This window comes from Rhea americana, unplaced genomic scaffold (genome assembly GCF_003343005.1).
Source record: "Rhea americana isolate MKP2758 unplaced genomic scaffold, rheAme1 scaffold_265, whole genome shotgun sequence".
NCBI lineage: Eukaryota > Metazoa > Chordata > Aves > Rheiformes > Rheidae > Rhea > Rhea americana.
The window spans coordinates 940,042-945,734 of NW_028186385.1; the positions used below are offsets into that span (position 1 = coordinate 940,042).

At 43.5% G+C, this 5,693-nt stretch overlaps 1 non-coding gene across 1 annotated transcript; it reads left to right on the forward strand.

Moving 5' to 3' along the window:
• The first annotated feature begins 2,883 nt into the window (after positions 1-2,883).
• TRNAF-AAA (transfer RNA phenylalanine (anticodon AAA)) lies at positions 2,884-2,959 on the forward strand. The gene has a single exon. It is a non-coding gene; the product is annotated as a tRNA-Phe (tRNA).
• The last annotated feature ends 2,734 nt before the right edge of the window (positions 2,960-5,693 follow it).

Consider the following 5,693-nt stretch of genomic DNA (forward strand, 5'->3'; position numbering starts at 1 on the left):
AAAGAAAAAGCTGGGACATCCAGGCTATTAATAAAAGTGAGTGTTGCAGAGTCCTGTAAAAGCTTGCTGTATCAAGGACACAGAAGTAGCTCTCTGTCCATCTAGGTCAAATTTCTTTTAAGTTAAGGGGAATGACACCTCAGCCTGCCTTTTCTAGTGTGCCTGTTGGGGTGCCTGGGAACACCAAGGCCAAAAAACCCTCAGGGTTGTGGGTCAGCTTGGCAAAGTGAAAGCTGCTGCCTTTGCTAATAGGAAAGCTCTTAGAGTATTTTCTTTTCCTTGTAGCACCTTGGGGTTACCTGTGTTGAGAATATACAGGTTACACAGGATGTCAGAGATAAAGGTTCAAGCTTAACCAGTTCAGGCTAGGAACTGGAGCCTGCATTTTCTATATCCCAAGGAAATTTCTGGACCTTTGGGGCAATGGCCATTCTGAGTGTTTGTGCCTTATCTTTGGACTAGTTTGTTGGTGTGTAAGTGAAACTGTTGTGTCTGTGTGATCATAGGTCTTCAGTGTGTTTTGAGCAAAAACTGTTGCATCAAAACCTTCCCATCCTGGAAGATTTCAGCAAGGCATCCATGGAGCAGGATGTGTGGCTGCTGTTGAGGTCTCTGTCAGAAGGGGAGAGCTRTGGAGGAGGAGGAGACCCAGAAAACCCAGAAAACATTCTGGTTTTGTGGGCCCTTCCTGGTCCTGCCAGCTCATTTTCAAGATRTGACATTTTGGCCTCTGGCTTATGCCAGAGAAGCAAGTACAAACCTTCCTTTGGGAAGCTATAGCACAGCCTCCTTCCTCGGGGGAGTGAAGCTGCAACTGTGCTCTTGGACATCTTCAAGGTGTGCACAAAGCAGCAGGTATCTATTATAGGCAGTAAACTTGTCCTTAATTTCAGCAAGGCTAAGTATACAGTTGCCTTGGGAAAATCTCRCCCTACAACACAGCTGAGTTTCTTTCACACTTACACATGAACATGCACATTTCATTAGTGCATTGCCAGGCTTTCTGCTTCTTAATAAACTATTTGCAGCATTGATTTCCAGTCTTTGCACTATGGGAGCAATAACTAAGCTAACTGTAATGTTTTCCATTTCATATTTAACTTTATGCATGATGTGTCATTCCCAGATCTTTTATTTCAAATTCTGCGGCCTGGGAAATGCATGCATGAAGTGAAGGAACCCATTCAAAATGATGCACTCTCCACTATAATTTTAAAGATCAGCACATGAACAAATTGCTTCTCTTCTGACGGAACGATGCTATAAATATAGAAAGAGCCTATTTTACTGTGATCCACCTCTTCCAGTCAGATCACAGCCCCCATCCTCCACTTCCCTCAGTATTGTGCTAATGCCAAATCAGCAAATGTTCAGAGAAACTGGATAGGCCACAGCTGTAAACCGGTGATGGCATCTTATGTGTGTGTGTGGGGGGAGGTTAGTGTGAAAGACTGGAGAAGTACAACATATAAATTGCATTGGACTAAGATAATAAATGGATCAGACAAATATATCTGGGCATATGTTGAGTGTGGGTTTGGGTTTTTAATTTCCCTTCCTTAAACCAAGATCTATAATAAGATATTTCCTGGCTTGTGTGCGAGTGTTTTTAATAGCTTCATTTTTTTCTTGCTGGATACTTCTGGATGTGGCTGTACTAGCCAAGCCCTGCACAGTAGCTACAGTGAATATTGTTTTACAGCTCAGAGATGAGTGTACAGTAGGTACCATAAACCATCCTGCAAGTCTGCTCTGTCAATGGGTGAGTATATTAGGAGCATTTCTTTGCAAACTGAAATGGCATCAGAGGCAGTAGAGAAAAGTGTTCTTGTTTGCAGGAGAAGAGCACACTTTGCAGCTGGAAAGTAGTGGTCAGAACAAGAGAGGGTGTCCTTCATTTCATCGGACTCTGCAGCCGTAAGAGGTAGTGGGGTTTCTCCTTCCCCAGTTCTTCTTTGGGCCTCAGCAGATCCCATCATTATACAGTAAACAGGAGCTGTTGTAGGATTAAAGGTCAGGGACAGTTTATAATGAGGAAGCTTCTACACAATTTCATGCACATTAACACACGCACACACACACCAGCAACTGTTAGATCCCTAGGCTTTCCCTAAACCAACCCACTCTTCATGTGGTTAGTATTACTGAGTYTGTACTGTGCCTTTCATCTCATAAGATGAGCTAATTTAGATTTACGTTCATCATACACGTCCCATTTTACCAAGACAGCATGTCCAGGAAGTCATGCTGTGTGGCAGCATAGGTCCCTGGTTACTGCTGACTGGTAAGTTTTTATTAATGTTTTCTCCCTTGCTGTAAGGTCTGGTACATGGCTTATGAATAAAGTAGAGCCTCAGGGCTTGAGTGACTCATATATGGTGACCAGTCCTTGCGCTAACTTTAAAGTAGCTAGCTGCCAGCTGAGGCTGCTACTTAGAAGTCCTACAATAAATGTATAATTGTTTAAAATTCMAACTTCAGATGTCATTTGAATGATGAATCTCAGCTTTCACTTAAAGAAAATAAACAATCGCATATCCAGCTTTAGCAACTTTGACCTAAGTGGCTTAGAAACTTGAAGGTGTATCCAAGATATGCTGTTATTTTAACCCTCAAGATTTATTTTTAAAGCCAGCGTCATGGCTGAGATAGATCTGAATTACAGCCACATTCAAACTGGAGCCAATTCCCATGTCTCAGGTAATAAGTTTCTAAGCCTCCTGCATAATACTTGAACTTTAATTTGATGTGAGTCAGCAAAGCAGTGATGTTATGAAAAAAGGCAAACTTTGTACTAGAAATGTGGCCTGCACAAAAAGATCAAATGAGCCAGACCTACTGAAACTGCAAGAACAGAAAACAGAGGGGTGGACATGTCTCCAGGATATATAAATAGCTCAGCTGGGAGAGCKTTAGACTAAAGATCTAAAGGTTCCTGGTTCAAGCCCGGGCTTCAGCAAGGGCTTCAACTCTGTCTGACATGCTCTAGGTGACCCTGCTTGAGCAGGGGGGYTGGACTAGATGATCTCCAGAGGTCCCTTCCAACCTTACCAATTCTATTCTATGATATAGAAGGCAATCCAGGAGAAGGAGAGAAAGACCTCTTCTCAATGTGCAGAATGAATAGCACCGGCTGTATCTCAGCTGTGCTTCAAGAGTACCCTGTGACTCATACCAGAGTCCTAGTCCCTCAGTCAGCCAGGGCACCTAGTGTCCCTGAGGAACCTACAATCCCCAGCACAGGGGGACCATCCCTGATGGGCATGGGTTTTTTTACCACAGAAACCAAACTGCTACGGTGCACAGCTGAGTCTAAGTCCAGTCAGAGTACAACTGGGATGCTCCTGGGGAGCTCAGAAGTGAAAGGTGCACGTGAGCCTCTTGCTTTAGAGGCAAACATGATGGTTGTGTCTCTTTGGAAGAAAATCCTGTGTGCTGCACTTAGGCATGCTCAGGACGTTTCTAAGATGCTTGCATCCTACCTCACCGGGATCAAATAGGAAGACATCCCTGATTGAAGAGGGATGAAGATGCAGTGATAGAGCATTGCTTTTGTACTTCTACTCCTCATCTCAGAAATGAGAACAACGCTATTGTTCTCCTTTATGCATGTTAGCAGAGCCGAAGTGATCCGATATTATAATTTTAGGGCCATGCCAATCCCTCTGATACTTGTCTTGATAGCTCTGATTGGATGCAGAGTTAGGAGTTAGAAGTGCCTCATGAGTTTTCCATAGGCTGATGGAGAAGGAAGTTACCCTGGTCAGATGTGCTTATTTTATTCTAATTCACATTTCTGCTGGATCTCTGAAGCAATCAGTTAACAAGAGACAGAGGAGAAAAATAGGACCTGAACCAAGTATTTCTACAGATATACAATTCACTACTGCATCTTAACTGCCAGTTCCCATTATGCTTTGCCACTTTACCACCAGTGTGATCCCCTACTCATAACAACTTCAATAATCTAAGCTGTAAGTGGCTGTCTTTGCAAGATATGTTGGTAGGAGAATATCTCTGGAACCAGCTTTACAAGGAGGTCTGTCCCTTTGTTCYCCTCCTGTACCCAGCCTAGCTACTCTCAGCTGCTGGGACGATGAAGGCTCTGAACAACTGCAGGCACAGCTGCTCCTCGGAGCACGCCTCTTCTGCTCTGCTTCACATAGTGGCTGCACCCTGGTGCAGGTCACAGGCACCAGTGGTGAGCCAGCACCCTGACAGCATGGCTTGCRGAGCTCCAGATGCTTCCCTTCTTCCTTGACCTCCGTGAGTCGTCACCTTCATCCTTTGCATCTGTAGTGTGACCAGAACAACTGCTCAGCTTGCACTGGCTACACTTCCCATAGTAATGTTACCACCTCAGAGAGTTWGGGTTCAACTACCCAGCCCTTAGGAATAGCTAGAGCAGACATGGTTGTAGGTCCCCACGTCTGAGGAAAGCATTGCTATTAGAAGTGCTGCGCATTGGGTGACACTAAATATGTTTTGCCCTTTGAGAAAGGACTTTCTGAGAGAGCTCCCCAGCTACACAACACAGTGTCTTATTGAAAACTCAGTGAAACTGCCCCACCTGCTCTGCCTAAGCTGCAACAGAGGCAAAAATCCACATTCTTCTCCAATATGTTAAGAATTTGTCTTTGCTCTACAAACCTGTTGGGTACCTGGGCTACCTGGATTCTTGTTTCACCTTTGGGCTGAAATGTACCATGATGAAGTTTACCACTGCTGCTGTTAGGAGCTTATTCTGACTGTACTCAATTGATTTATCATAACCTCAGTACTGCATCTATCCTCATTTATTATCCTATGTATAACAGATGGGACTGCCAGAATGCCTCCATGGGAAGAATGAATTCTGGGCCACAGGTGCATCTTTGTCCTGATACAAAAGGTTAGAGGCATGTGTTGATTAGCAGAGCAGAGCACCCAACTCTGCCACAATGTGCCAACATACTCTGCCTTCAGGAAAATTATGTCTTATTGCCTGAGCAGAAACCCTAGAAACCTAGACATTTGCTCACCAATGTAATGAGAATGTTTGTGTTCCTTTTGTGCAATAGCTCTTATTTCCCAAATATTATCCATACATTCCCAAGAAATAGTCATGAATCCCCTTTGCAACTSTAAACCGAGGCCCAAGGAGTCATGCATGTCTTCTAGGTTACATGATGACTCAGAGATGCATCTCTCTGCCCAGATAATTTGCCTGACAGACCCATTGGGCCCATGTCTCTTCATATGCCACCTGGTGTAAATCAGAAGTTAAGGTTGCATAATGCTTCTTAAGTAATGAAAAAATCAATTAAATTTTGGGAAGGTGCTTTTCTCACTTAGGAAATTCTTCATGTTCCAATACACGCATAACTGACTTCCTTCCTCTTGTGTTAGCTTGTGCTGAACAATCACTTTCYGTTTCTCTCAATCCTAGTTTTTCGGATGCGTATGGACACCTCCAGCAGACTGTACGATCAAGTCAATGGAATGATAACATTGCACCTGTGAAAGCCTGCACACAAAACATCTCATATRAAAATAATTAGCTAACTGATTACTTCTATTACTGCAGTGGAATCATCCCCTTTCAGTATGTTAATTATCAGTTTTCCCCAGGGGGTATTTTATTTTTCCAAGAAGATGCAAAGTTTTGATTGCAAGCAATGAAAGTGGAATGTAGGATATAAACATTAATAAAC